This window comes from Orbicella faveolata, unplaced genomic scaffold, assembly GCF_042242905.1.
Source record: "Orbicella faveolata isolate gen_17 unplaced genomic scaffold, um_ofav_v1 contig_36, whole genome shotgun sequence".
Classification (NCBI taxonomy): Eukaryota; Metazoa; Cnidaria; class Anthozoa; order Scleractinia; family Merulinidae; genus Orbicella; species Orbicella faveolata.
In genome coordinates this window covers 3,192,603-3,206,173 of record NW_028301565.1, presented here as the reverse complement: position 1 = coordinate 3,206,173, position 13,571 = coordinate 3,192,603, and the positions used below count along the sequence as shown (strand labels likewise).

At 38.4% G+C, this 13,571-nt stretch overlaps 1 long non-coding RNA gene and 1 pseudogene across 2 annotated transcripts; one reads left to right on the top strand and one right to left on the bottom strand.

The window, feature by feature from the left end:
• Positions 1-3,694: 3,694 nt before the first annotated feature.
• Positions 3,695-7,082, bottom strand: LOC149102009 (uncharacterized; annotated as a pseudogene).
• Positions 7,083-8,122: 1,040 nt separating this feature from the next.
• On the top strand, positions 8,123-10,923 carry LOC110041330 (uncharacterized). Of its 2 annotated transcripts, none has more exons than XR_016202540.1 (4): positions 8,123-8,226; positions 8,907-9,062; positions 10,052-10,120; positions 10,728-10,923. It is a non-coding gene; the product is annotated as an uncharacterized LOC110041330 (long non-coding RNA). The 2 variants fall into 2 exon arrangements; XR_016202541.1 differs by having other exon boundaries at positions 8,151-8,226; positions 10,052-10,124.
• Positions 10,924-13,571: the final 2,648 nt, after the last annotated feature.

Here is a 13,571-nt window from a genome sequence, read left to right as displayed (position 1 = left end):
AAAGAAAGTATTTGCCTAGTATTATGAGGTGGTTGAGGGTCAAACGGTGAGTACAAGGACGAGTAATTCCAAATAATACCTCTGGCTCGGAGAGAAGTAAACTCGCGTTACTTACGGTAGAATACCAACGTTGGAACTTATACCAAAAGGAAGACGCTTGCGGACAGCTAATAAACAAATGACGTATGTTTTGACTATCAGAGGGACAGAAAGGGCAGGATGGGGAGGCAACCTTATTCATTTTGTATAATATACTGTTCGTGGCTAAAATGTGTATAATTTTGTGCTGAAACATTGCCAATTTAACTTCTTTTGTGGCTGTGAAAGGCAGAAGATAAATTTTATTTAGATTCTCTTTTGCGATGCCGTATGATAAGAGTTTTTTTTCTGAAGTGGGAGGAGGAAGATTTTCTAAGGTTAACAGTTTGTCGTATAACATCTTGCACGTTATAGTACAGATTGGCGGCGGGGGTGTAGTAGAGTCGCCAGAATTAATGTGAAGGAGCTTCTTCCAACTTAGAGGGATCGCAGATAAAAGACTATAACATTGTAAAAAGTTGCAATTTAGCATGTATTTATTGCGCAAGGAAAGGAAAGGCAGGAAGCAATTTTCATGCTCGTCAAAAAGGTCTGAAATTTGCTTTATACCTGCTCGGTGCCAATGAGGTAGATATACCATTTTTTTGTCAATCGGAAAAGAATTTGTTGTTCCAGATTGTCTGAGACAGTATCTCGGTCTTGCTGTGAGGTGTCGTAGACACGATTTCTTGCCAATGATGAATAATTTGTTTGTAAAATTCAGGAAGATGGCCATTAAGATCAAGAAAGTTGTAGTCATAATTACATTAAAAGATCTCAGTACCGCCGACAGTAGAGAGAAACGATTTTGGAATATACTTCCACGGTGCATCTGAGTCTGAGCACAGCCGTTTTACCCAAGTTAGTTTCAAAGCCTTATCGAAAAGTACAAAATCTTTCATGCCAAGACCGCCATCCGATTTCTTCTTGACGAGGGTTGTCTTTTTTATTTTGGCGGGTTTTTGCTTCCAGATAAAATCGAACACTATTTCATTGACCTTTGTTGCAAAGTTTTTGGAGTCTCCATAACACTGGAGATGAATACAAGTTTGGAGAGGGCTAAAGTTTTAACAATATTTATTCTACCGTATATAGATAAGTCTCTTCGGGACCAGACACTTAAGGTTTTCTTTAGGGACCCTAATTTTTCAAAGAAATTTTTCTTATGAGACAATTCAACATTATAGGTAAAATGCACACCGAGCGCGTAAACGGGATCATCGCTGATTTGGAGGTTGCAAATTGCGTCTTTCCTATGGCGCATGGAGCCAAGCCATAGCATTCTTGATTTTGCCTGATTTATTTTTAGGCCAGAGCACTTTTCAAATAGTGAGAGTAAGTCAAATAAATTAGAAACTGACTGGACATCAGCAAGAAGGGCAGTTGTGTCGTCAGCATACTGTGTGAGCTTGACCTCTTCATTTCCCTGGACATGTATGCCCTTGATGTCTTTTGACCGTTTTATACTTTGGGCAAGAAGCTCCATAGCGATAACAAAGAGTATGCCTGAAAGGGGACAACCCTGACGGACACTGCGTTCTAAGTAGAAGTGTTTAGAGGCAACGCCATTGTTAATGACCCAACTAGAGATGTCTTTATAGAACACGCTGATCCATTGCCGGAGATTTGGTCCAAAGTTGAAAGACTCAAGGCATTTTTGGATAAAGTCCCATTCAATTGGATCAAAAGCTTTCTCGAAATCTAAGAAAACAGCTATACCTGGTATATTTTTAATTGCAGTGAAGTCCATTGTGTCTGCTATTAGTCTGATACTTTCTCCAATGAATCTACCCTTTACGTAGCCAGACTGACAAGGATGTATTACGCTTGGCAAGATCTTTTCCAAGCGAAGAGCGATAGTTTTGGTTGCAATTTTGTAGTCAACATTAAGTAGCGAAACTGGTCTCCAATTTGTTGAATATTCCGCGTTCTTGTTCTTTTTTGGGATTAAAGAAATAATACCTTGTCGTTGAGAGATAGAAAGTGATCCGTGTTGAAATGCATAATTAAAACTTTCCACCATGAATTTACCAACAGCGTTCCAAAAAAAGTGATAGAACTCTGAAGTGAGGCCATCTGTACCTGGTGTTTTATTGCTTTCCATCTTCATAAGCGCCCATTTACATTCATCGATAGACATCATGCCTACGCAAATTTTTGCAGTTTCTTCTGACAATACATTTTCCGTATTAAAGAATTCGATAAACTCCGAGCCGTTCGGATTCGTGTTTTTTTATGTATATATCTGTTTAAAAAAGCGCTCTTCCTCTTCAAGAATCTCTCTCGGGTCGGTTAATTTTGCGTGATCATTGACTTTTAAGGCCGTTATATGTTTTTTCCTTTGGTTTGCTTTTTCTAAATTGTAGAAATACTTACTGTTTTTCTCGCCATGTTCATACCAGCGCGCTCTGCTTCGTATAATCGTGCCACGCGTCTTAACGCTTGCTATTTTTGAAAGCTTGGTTTTTACTCTTTCTATTTCGCTCCTTAGGGAATCGCTGTACGCTGTCTGGAGCTTGCACTGCAGCTTGATCATCTCCGACAAAAGGGCAGACTCTTCGTCACGCTTGCTTTTTGCTTTTTTTTTTCGAAAATTTTATTGTAAATAAAATTTTTATTCTTATTCTTTTACCCAGAGCCATCTGTCTATGTAGGCCCCCGAGTCCTTGGCATTGGGAAAAGATGCCATTGGATAAACATTGTGGCTTATTTCTTAAACTAATCATTTTACTAATTCTATTAATTTCAACGCTGGGTCCTTCCCAAAAGTATCACTGGTTGATCTCGAACTAAAATCGTCTGACTACAGCCCCTTTAGACCTTCAGGAACGTCAGTTGCAACTGGGCGAAGATATTTCAGTTTAATCCTCAGAAACGAAACATAAAAATTCTCGCTTCAGGCCAGAAGTTTACTTTTATTTTGAATTATCTTTGTTGAAATCGTTTGTCTTTGTCTAATCATTCATAAACAGTTTCGTTCCAAAGTTGTAACAATAAAACAGTTAAGACCACTAGTTTTTTTCGCATGTATTGCTAAAGATAAATATCTCTAAGAGGTTTGATGATTGGGTCGGCGATCGAGTTCTACTTAATTGACGTGCTTTTGTAATTTGCGAATACAGCGATGTTCAGTTGGCTGTGGTAAAATCAAAACCAAACTAATTACTTACTAATTACACTACTCGACCAATCTCACACCGTAGTCAAACCAAAACCAAAACTCAAGTAATTGCCTGATTACTTTGGACACTCAACTGAAAACCCCTCTAATAAATGAAACAACTTCAAGATAGCCGCCAGATCTTGGTTTTCTGGTGATATCTTCATTGACATTGGCTGGGTTATATTTACTGGTGTTGATTGACTCTCATAGTACAATAAGTGTAGTCCAGGATTAGCTCTAACTTTATTTAATATCAAACAACAGCAGTTAAACAACATTGTTTTTTTCTTAGAGAGAAACTTACCGGGAAGATGACCTAGTGTCGAAAACGTTCGGTGTTTTAGCCTTTTTTTAGCCTTGTAAATAGAAATTATTTTTAAAATATAAAAGCATACACTGAGATCAATATTTTGAATACTTGAAAGCAGCTGAATTGTTGCATTTGTGGTACTGTTTTATTTTTTTGTTTGTCTGTTTTTTTGTTTTTCTATTTAGTATAGTATATTAGTTGATAATTTAATATCTGACAGGAGTGATTTAGAAAATGACTTGATCAAGAATAAACGCTAAAAGATTGTTAAAACACGTTTAAAAAAACGAACGACGTTTCGGCGCTACGTTACGCCATTATCAAGTTAAAAAGTGAAAAAGTATAAGTGTAATACGAATGTATCAACTATGAAATAATATATATAATATTACAGGTCCTATGGGTATAATTCCCAAGGTAAGAAACACAATAAGGAAAATAAAATGCACGAAAGAGTCACTAATATATGACCAGTTTGGTGCGAATGGAGTCGGTTTGCGTCTTGATGTCCTTTATGTACAACATCTCGTAGACTAAGCAATCAAACTTGCTGATACATTTCCTCAGAACTTTGAAACGGTGGTCAGACTTTGTTCTGTTGTTGCCATGCTGTGATTCAAGGTGTTTCCCGATGGCTGAATAACGGTGTTCACTTATGCTTTGATGCAAGTGTCGGGGAGTGAACCCGACATAATTTGCATCAAACAAATCACATTGAAATAAGTGTACAACGTAATGAGTGTTGACGATCGGGGGTTTGTTTTCCTTGACACTCAGAGTTTTGTGACAGTTTTCTGCTTGTAAAGACGGGTTTTACGTCAACATCGATCTTGGCTCCCAGAGAATAGATATCTTTTGGTACGCGATCGGCTATCGGTCGCTGATCTTTAAAGGGCAATACTATGTAAACGGATGGGTCTGCTGAAGGCACGGTGCGTAATTTTATTATCTGGTTCCTGGCTGAACTTATTTGTGGTGGAATCGACCAATGTTTTCGGATAGCACAGCTTTCAAAACATGGTGCGTAACTTGTCGCATTCTTTTGCAAATCTTTGTTTAATGGAAGATAGACGGTACACAACGGTGAACCATCGTGTTGACTAGGCCTTTCTTGTATCTGCTGTCGACGTGGCTTTGGAAATGGAGTAGAAGTCCTGTGTCGGTTGGTTTTCTGTAGACTTCCGTCGTTAGAGTGCCACCACATCTTGTCAAGACTGTCTTGAGAACCGCAATAGAAACCCCAACTCCAATAGTAACAAACAAGCTAGGGTGCACGCTGTTGAATACTTGAAGGAAGTGTGTCGCGGATTCTGTGTTGGGTATTGTGACTAAAGTGTCATCAACATATCTCCGATAAAAATAAGGGATCATGCTCTTTTGTTCCAGTTAGTTTTCTATAAGGCACAAGAAAACGTACGTTGGCGAATAGTGCGCCCAGCGGTGAGCCCATGGCTATACCATTTGTTTGTTCATACAATTCGCCGTTTAATTGAAATAGCTGGTTCGTAGTAGGGATTTCTAATGGTTCGATCAGTTGATGCTTTTGGAGTTGCTATGCGTCTTATTAAACCAGTCACCCTCGAAAGTTTTGTTGACGAGAATGTCAATAGTTTCTTTTAAAGGAACATTAGTGAATAATGCGGACACAACACAGAGGACAAGGATATGGTTAGGCTAGAGGCTAGTGTTTTTTATCTCGTCAATAAAACCAAAAATATCGTTGATACCATATTTGCTGGTTGATAACAGCTTTCATTTTTCTTCGAACCATTTTGCCAGCGAGTAGTTGTACGTACCAGAGGCTGATAGATGGGTGTCATGCAGTCTTTGTCATATCTTTATTTCAGGCTTTATTTCTTTTCAGTCTTTATCATTTATAATATCTATATATACTTTAGGTTACTGCTATTTTCATGCTCTACATTGCACTTTATTCTACTTCCTGACTGTATTATCCTTCTAGTAATATCTCTTACTAACCGAGTTTGAGGTCCGTAATGTGAGTTACGGGCCCAGTTTTTTCCCTGTCGATTTATGGTTATGCCGCAAAATGTAACAACTGACGCAAAATGTAACGTTAACGCAAAGTGTAACAAATTTTGACGCAAAACCTGAAACTTTCTTTAACGCGAATTGCAACAACTTTTTAACGCAAAATGTAACATCTTTAACGCGAAATGTAACAATGCAAAATGTAACAACTCTGATCTTAATACTTAAAGAAGGAAATTCAGATATATTAACTTTCTTGTCAAGCTTAACAAGCCCGGTCAGTCAAATTATACAAACCTACTGGCCGCATGACCTGCTTAAAATTTTCTCCAATTGAATTGGAAAAGTTACGTTACTTTAAAAAAGTAACCTTAGAGCGCGAACTCTAAGGTTGATATTTTCTAACGCTAAGCAAACAACAACAAGTACACAAAATGTCCGAAGGCACGATCTTGTGGTTTCGAAAGGTCGACGTTTTTTTCTCGAATTAAAATACTTTAGAGCCAATAGAATGTAATGTGAAGAGCGGTAGAACAACACTCTGACCCTTGTTAAATGGTTCATTCAATTTAATTTTCGACTAAACACTTTTAGCTATCTTTACTGAACAGTCACTCTGTTTGTGTGTTTCGTTTAATGATGGGAAAAGCAACGGTACATTTCAAGTAACAGAAAGCAAATGAGAGTAAGCAATGAGAGTCGTTTAAGTAACCATTCTTATGCAGGTTTCAGAAATAAACCGTTGGAAACTCCTCCTATGTGTATGTAGTGTTAGTGGCAAGGCAGACTCACTACGTTCATGCCATTACCACCTAATCTGAAAACCGCTTCAGCTTAACTTGTGCTTTCGCAATTTTGAAAACTTGGGAATTTGTGATTCTTCGCTCCCCTTTCCCACTTTTCTTCTACTAGTATCGATGGTAACATAAACTGCACTTAATTAACCTAGGAATCAAAAAAACATACTTCACAAGGTTTAGACCACCAAAGGATAACAGCTTAAGGTTTGCTGAAGGTTGTTGTGTCCTTTTAGCCACCCGAACACAGTGAATGGAAATGTAACTTAAGCTGTACTAGTAATAATCTATCCAAAAGGTTGTTACATTTTGCGTTGTTACATTTCGCGTTAAAGAAGTTATTACAATTTGCGTTAAAAAGTTGTTACAATTCGCGTCAAAGAAAGTGTTACATTTTGCGTCAAAAGTTTTTACGAATCGGGTTAATGTTACATTTTGCGTCAAAAGATGTTATATTTTGCGGCGTAACAATGGCCCAAGCGTTGGGCCATAAATCGGCGGGGAATAAACGAGGATCCCTAACTTTCAGTTAATAAGATTTTTATTACATCTCTCCTGTGTGTCTGACAGGACGGGAACGATTTCTATTCACGCGGAACGGCTTCAAATTTCTTATGCAACGAGTCAATTTGAAATCGGTAAGTCGGTAGCACGTTTCAATACGCAATTTAACGTAAAAGGAAGTTTTAAACTTTTACTTGCTGTAAAAGTTAAGAACAATTGGTGATAACTCACGAAACATTTTGACAACAAAAACAGCTCAGAGTTTTAGCGGGCAGTACAGTAGAATACGGCCCACTAAATTGACCAACCACAGCGCACGTATTAACTAAGAGATAGAATAATGGTGTTTATTTAGTTCTCTCTTTACATGTATATGAGTACCGACCTAAACTTGTATTGATATATTGTAAAACTAGCTCGTTATTTCAGGTGGCCAAGACCCCAATCTCTTTTTTAAATAGTTTATATACTAAACTCAATGAATGGGGGATAGAAGCCTGCTGTTGTTGTTGTTGTTGTGTTCATTATCCTCCATCACCGTTCCTCGGCTAGAGCACTCTAGGGCCCGGGACGTAATAACAATATTTTCGACAACAAGACGTTTTTCGATTTCTCGGTATTCGAGCGCAACTAGCTTTCAACTGAGGCTAACGCGAGGAGTCTTTTCAAATGCAAATGACATTAACCTCGTTTTAATCCCCCGCATGAGCCTCCATTGCAAGCTGTAGTTCCAGCCCAATACTGAGAATACGAATATGTCCTAGCTATTAGATGTAAGTGTTTTGAAGAGTGGGTGGCTTTCGTAGATATCAATATTTATATAGAGCAGCTTTACAGAAATATATCACGGAACACTACAATTTACACACCACCTCTATATTTCTATATTGCAGGTAAATTTAGCTAATCTGCTCTCATCATTATGAAACGTGCAGATATTTATTTCACTGCGATTTTCTCCAATGTTTTGCCTCTAAATATTAACATATTAACCATTAAAAAATAATCCAAGCTCTGCAAATTCGTTGCCGAAAGATTTCATCTGCCTGACATTTTGAGATGGATAGTTTAAAAGACGAGCACTGCTGAAGCAAAAACTGTTTCTAGATTACTCGGTACATGGAGGGCGAGTTTATTTGTCCAAGTACTGCCAGTCATGGGGCACTTAGCAAATATACGCGCTTCTATAGATGGAAAAGGCTATAAATAAGAAGCAATTCTTCCAGCAAGCAAATATAACTGGGAAACGACATAAATACTGAATTTCTAGTGGCTTGGTCAAACAAATTTCGTCTACTACAGGCAAGGAACTCAAACGGCATTCACCATGAGACTTTTGCTTGTCGTAACCTTAGTGCTGGGAGTTATGAAGTGTCAGGAAGGTTAGTTAAAAGTAATTAACGAATGATTTAATAGACGACCTAAAGAAAAACATCAGCCTTCCGCAACAGTTTTAACCAAATTAATAATACACCTTTTCAGTTGGACAACGCTTCGTAATTGCCTACCGAAAATGAAATTAAAAAGGTTAGGCCCCATTCTTCAGACCTGATGGCAATTTTGATGGCAAATCGTATAACATGACAGTCGGCTAATCAAAACTGGTGTTGTTTCCAAGAACACTAGTTTGTCCGTTTTCTTCGGAATTTTTTCTATTTTTTCAAAACTTTTTGAGAAAGCTGCTTTACTGCGAGACTGATGCTGAATTTTCATGTCTACCCACCAGTTCTGGATTCTAATTTGCGCGTTTTGTTGTTTTTAAATTAATATACTTCATAATAAATTTCATTTTAGTATCGTTCTTAGTGCTTCGAAAAATGTGTAAAGCGTTATCGGAACAGGTAACTTAGCGCGTGTTTAAAATCTCTTTCGTAAAACAAAATGTCCTGTGAAAATGACATTCAAACGTCAGTTACTTTATTCAAGTTAGAGTAGGAACAAACACCCATCCTTTATTTACCGAGTTTTCATCTTGACTGAGTGGCATGTATTTTCAGCGTCCAAAGAGATGAATTAAGCCTATCAAAAGGGCAGTTTTTGTTCTATCGTTTTATTTTCATAGTGCTTGGTTGTAGCCCTATCCCGGGGCCAGGTAATGGCGGTGACGGCGGTGCCGGTGGCCCTGGTGGTGGTGGAGGCGGCGGCGGAGGTGGCGGTGGTGGAGGCGTTCCTGGAGAACCTGGTGCTCCTGGTCGTACTGCGTATGTTGATAACTCCTGTAAGTAATTTCTTTGGAGTTTTTCAGTTCAATAAGTACACGAGGCGCTTTCACCACACATTTGACACAAACTCACACTAGCTGTCTCCAAACCGTCCCTTTCCAAACAGATTGCTTGATAGCTAACATGCTGTATTATCCATCAAAGGGGTCGATCTCTCTTCACATCTGACCCAAATAATATAAACAGGTCTTTTCGCAGAAATGTTAAGCACCCACTTTTTCTCAAAGAAAGTTGTCATCACAAAACAATACAAGATTGCAAAGAAATTTGAAAGAGCCTGATAAAGTCTAAAATTTTTTTTTTATCAGTCACTTGTCACTGATATTGTGAGATTTTAAATGGAATTGAAAGTTACGAAATAAACAAAATCTTATTTAAAAAAATTTTGTACCAAACAACGCACAAAGAATATTGACCAGAGTCAATCGGTTGTCGATGCTGAAAATAGCTACCATCATGAAACATTACAAGTTTGCGAGCATTTTTTGATATATATATATATATATATATATATATATATATATATATATATATATATATATATATCAAAAAATGCAATTAGACCCGTACCCCGCAAGGGTTACGGGTCAATAGCCCATGAGGCGAAGCCGAATGGGCTATTGGCCCGTGCCCCTTGAGGGCGAAGGGGACAGTTTAGTATCACCCAACTAGTCGGACAGAAAAGGCAATAATAAAGTTAGTAAATGCAAGTCAAAGAAATGTTTATTTGGGAATAAAACGAAAGAAAGCGTCACGCTCGATTGCGCCAATTTCGCTACTCGAGGACTATTACTAATAGTCCTCTAGTAGCGTAGCCAATCAAAATGCAGGATTTGTATTAGTCCACTAGTTGGGTGATACTAAATATATATATCTAAGTGAAAACTAATCGTAGTGGAATTTTATTTACTTCAGCAACGTACAAGAAGAGATAATCTTAGTCCTTCATACGGGTTTTTTCATTGTATCTTGCTAATATTTTTAGTCTCAGGCTCTGGAAGTGGTGACGATGACGATCGATGATAGTGGCAGTCATGGCGGTGGAGAAGCTAAGGCAGGTAATTTCCTGTTTTTTTTTTGTTGTTGTTGTTGTTGTTTGTTGTTGTTGTTGTTTTTTTTTGACTAAGTCGACAATAGGTCACCAAAGAGAAAAACCTGTCCTTTTACGGCAATGGAATAAAACTTACGCGGAGAGAAAACATTATCTAGTTTCACACTGGATTGAGCGAGTGAACGAACGACTAAATGAGCCAACGACCTCACGTCTTCAGAGTACAACAAAAAAAATACCAACTTCCAGTGCAATCCTTTCTCAAATCAAGTAAGGAGTTTACCTCGTCGGATATTTGGGTGTTGGTGTGCCGACCGATTCTCAAAGCTCTTGCGCTCTCTTTCAAATTTGCACCTTTTCCTACCAATTTTGTCGGCAACTAGTTAACCTTTCTCTTCCAATCTTGCGGGTCTGAGCGTTGTAACATTACTATTTTGGTTTTGTATACGTACCTCTATTTCCTACCAGTTAAGCAAAATCTATAAATCCGATTTTACACCAAGGGCTTATTTTCACAAAGTACGGGAAAGAAAACAATATATCAGATCAAACCAAGCATTAAGAAAGTATATATATCTGAGTTGTAATACCTGATGTTTCTCTTTCTCAGGCTTTATCGAGTGTGCTCTGATGGAAATGACGACTTGAAAAGAAAGAAATACCCACTACCAAGACTTTAATTCCGTTTTTTATAACAAAACAAGCAATACAGTTACACAAGTTACCTATATTCAATTCAGTTTATATAATAATGGTAGTGGAATGTAAGGTAAAACATCAGCACATTAAATGTTAAACGAACAAGACTGGCCTGCTTGTGCTGACACATTTCTTGGTTATAAACCCGACAGTAATAATGAAACACAAGATCCCCATGAACTGCTTTACACTTTATAACATGTTATCCTTTAGTAGTCTGACTCCCTGGGGAGACTCCCATAAAAAAAGACGGGGGTGCTCGTGGGAAATTTTGAAGTGTCTTGAAAATTTTTCACCCCTGAGAGGTACCAATTCTAAAACAACAAATCACCTAAGACTTTCATAATTTTTAATAGCAGTAAATACAGTTGGCGGTTATAAGGGGCAGGGATGGCAAATCACGATAGCCGCCATGTTTGCTTTCATTATAATGCAAATAAGACACGTGACCTCCGAGGAGATAAATAACATTAGGACTGCAGCGTCCACACTACGTTGGAGGAATTTGAAAACGCAGCTTTATTTCCACGGTTAGGCTCACCGTCCACACTAATCCGTCACCAAAAAAAAAAACGTACGGAGCTTTTCGAAAACGCTCTTTAAACCGGAGGAATTTGAAAACGTCTGTTTTTCGTTTTCTTGTGAACAGAAAACATTTTGAAAATCGAGCTTTTCAAAAACGATGCCATCGCGATAATCATGTGATTTCCCTGACCGAGTTTTCCTCAAACACAAATCCAAAATGACCGGTGATTGTTGCGTTTCTTAATTCCTCCGGCGTATTTCAGACAGCGTCCACACTACGCCGGAGAAATTTGAAAACGCAGCTTTATTTCTACGGCTAGGCCTACCCCCCACACGAATCCGTCACGAAAACGGAGCTTTTCGAAAATGCTCTTCAAACCGGAGGCTTTGTGTTTTAGAGCGGACGGAAAACACTCTGAAAACGGAGCTCATCGGAAACGATGCGGTCACGATAATCATGTGATTTCCCTGGCCGAGTTTTCCTCAAACACAAATCCAAAATGACCGGTGATTGTTGCGTTTTTAAATTTATCCGGTGTAGTCTGCACGGAAAACATTTGATGCGTTTTCAGATGGAAAGCACCATTTTCAAATTTCTCCGGCGTAGTCGGAATGGGGCCTAAATGAGCAAATTTCAACTTTGTTACGTATCAATTGTGATATTTCTACGTAGCCGTGTCATGTTTTTATCGTTATAAATGTGGAGACGAGAATCATGCCTGAGCGAGAGCTTTGTGGAACAGATGGCTTTTGTTCGCCTCTGTTAGGCGAACTGTTTATTTATGCGTGACTCTGGGCACATTGAATTGCTTTGTTGGACCTTACCAGTTGTGGCCCTGGGGAGGAGAAGAGAATCCCGACATGTTGTATCCTTACTTGGCTCCAGTTCGTACGTCAAACCGATCACACGTTACTTCTTGGTCTTCTACAGCACACTCGAATCTTCATAAAATGTTTTTGCCATTCTCAGTATCTTCTCTGGGATACCATACTTCTTCGTAATGATCCATAGGCTTTCACGGTGGATGGAATCGAAAGCTTTCTCGAAATCTACGGAGTTCAGATACAATGTCGCTTGCCATTCGTTAACCTGTTCAGTGATATTCCGCAATAAGAAATCTTGTTCAGTTGTTCCTCTGCCCTTCCCACGAAAAAATATCACCTGTTCGCTTAACAGGGCCTTGGGGTGCCATAGCAATATCCGCACTTTAAGGTCAAATATGAATGACAATGAACTGAACTTAAATGCGGAGGTTGTTGTCTTAGCCTATCTTATCTTAACATTGAGAGATTTTAGTTGCACTGATTTTCTGGACTGGATTGTTCCAAAGGCGACCACCACCAAAGAAATGGCTGTTTCTTAGCTCGCGGTTTGTGTGTTGCTTGGTGAGTTTATTTGCCGAATCACGGAGTTAAGTGCCCGTAATGCCAAAACATGTCACCCTAGAGAAAAAGAAAAGAAAAGAAAAACTCAAGCGGAACTCAAGCGGCGTCCACTATGAAACTTTTGCTTGTCATAGCATTGGGCTGGGAATCATGAAGTGTCAGGAAGGTTAGTTGACAGTACTTAAACGGACCGATTTATTAGACGACCCGGAGAATGACATTAGCCTGCGTTAAATGTTGTTACCCAATTCATGATACACCTTTTCAAACAGACAACGCTTTGCAATTGGCGAGAATAAAGTTAAAAAGGTCAGGCCCCATTCTTCAGATTTGCCGCTCATAGCAATTCCTTTTTGATGAGAAATCGTATAGCAGGCGCCTGATCAAAACCGGTGCTGTTTCCAAAAACACTAGTTCATTCGTATGCTTCGGAATTTGTCTTACTATTTCAAAACTTATTAGGGAAGTTGTTTGCTGCGTTACTTAAACTGATACTTAATTTTTTTACGTTTACTTATTAGTACTAGATGCTAGCTTACTTTTTTTTTTCATAGTAAATTTGATTTTAGTATCGTTTTTCATACTTGAAAATGTGTGTAAAGCGCTATCATAATTGGGAAAATAGCGCATGTTTAAATCTTTTTTCGTAAATCACTAAATCTCGAGTGAAAATGACAATTGAAGATGAATTACCTTATCCAAGTGAGAACAAATACCTGTCCGATTTTTGCTGAATCGAGAATTTTTATCTTGACGAGTGTGCGTATCTTAAACGTCGGAAGAGATCACCTCAGCCCTTCACAAGGGCAGTTTTTATTCTTTCATTTTGTTTTTACAGTGCTTG